We start from the raw sequence: 1,589 nt of genomic DNA, 5'->3' as shown, positions 1-1,589 counted from the left end.
GAGGGGCGGCCACCAGGCAAAACCCATTTGAGTTCAGTGGATGGAGCCAAGGGCGGCGTTTCCTAGCTGTAAACAGGAGCGTCCAAGTCTGGCTGATTGAAGCCCACAGGGAATGTGTGGAATGCTTTGTGAGGGTCACAGGAAGTTTGCAGACTGGAGAAGCCCCTCGGGTGCCATGAGCAGGGAGCAGAGCTCACAAGTCCTGCCATAGGCCCGCAAGGTGCCCCCTGCTGCCACCGCCACCGAGGCTGCAGGCTGTGGCTGCTGTCTGCACCTCGCGAGCCCCTTCAGAGGCTGCTTGGGCAGCTCGGTTTCTAGACCATTCTGTGTGTCTGTACCGTGTGGCCCACAGGCACTGTTTATAGGACACACGGCGCACGGGGCCATGCGTGTGTCTGTGCCTGAGGCAAGCCTGGAACGTAGCACTGCCTAAGGGCGGGGTCGTCCCCACCAGGGTACCTGCTAGCTTTCGCCATGCAGCTGCCCACGCCGAGCTTAGTGACCGTCACTGACCCATCAACCGTGACCCTAGGGGTTGGCAGTTTGGGTGGAGACCAGCAGGGCTCATGCGTCCCTCTGGGCACCTGCTGTTGGCAGAAGTGAGGACAGATGCCCATCGCGACTGGGCATCCGGTGGCCAGGAGGGGTGGTCATGCGTGGAACAGAAGGGGGAGCTCCCGTGTGAATAGTGTGTTGGCCGAGCTGTCCCTTTGCTTCCTTCCCTGAGGGGCGTAGGCACCGTGAGGACGGAGGGTCCTTTTGCTGAAAAGTCTCCTCAGGGCTTGGGAGGCGTCCGGCTGTGAGGGTGATGTCAAGGACGACACCTTCAGCGGGAACCTTGGGCTCAGATACTTCGGGGTGCCCGCGCCCCGTCTCTGGCTTGGCCCCACCCTGGGGCTACCACTCTGCTTGGCGTGTGTCCCCCACAGAGCCCTCAGAGGGACACTGTGCATGCTCGGACAGCCTGTGTCTGAGCTGCCCGCGTGGCTCCGGAGCACGTGCCATTTACCTACTGAGCTAACTTCTAATTTCATTCAACCTTAATTTTCACTTCAGATTTAAATCTGAACAGCCAGTGGCCACCATATTGGGTAGTGCAGCTCATACGACCTTGTCCTGCATGGGTGACACTGCCGTCACCCACGCGTGGAGAATCTGGACTCAGGCTCTGCTCAGGTCCGCTGTCAGAACACTCGCTGACCAGCTGCCCGCGACTCCAGTGCTGCCAGCCTCTGCAGGCCCCTGGACATCCGTGTGGCTGTCCCCTGCCCGGGGCCTGGACTCTGTGACGCCGAAGGATCAAAATGGGCCCCTGCGTTTTGCAGTCTCATGACTTATCGGAGGCAGCGAGCAGGGGCATGTCCGCTGCCAGCATGAGGAAAGGTGACGGGTGACAGGAAGCAAGGGGGCGGAACCACGTAAATTTACTGAAACACAGTCTGCTGTGTAAAGCAGCCCAAGATGTGGTTTCTGTCCTTACGAATCTCATCTGGAAGGGGACCGGGGTCAGTGGGGACCTCAGCGCTGGGTGGCCCAGTGCCCTGCAGTGGGTGTGGGCACGGGAGGCCGGCAGCTTCCTGCAGGTGGCA

This window comes from Pteropus vampyrus, unplaced genomic scaffold, assembly GCF_000151845.1.
Source record: "Pteropus vampyrus isolate Shadow unplaced genomic scaffold, Pvam_2.0 Scaffold246, whole genome shotgun sequence".
NCBI lineage: Eukaryota > Metazoa > Chordata > Mammalia > Chiroptera > Pteropodidae > Pteropus > Pteropus vampyrus.
This window is presented reverse-complemented; position numbering follows the sequence as displayed.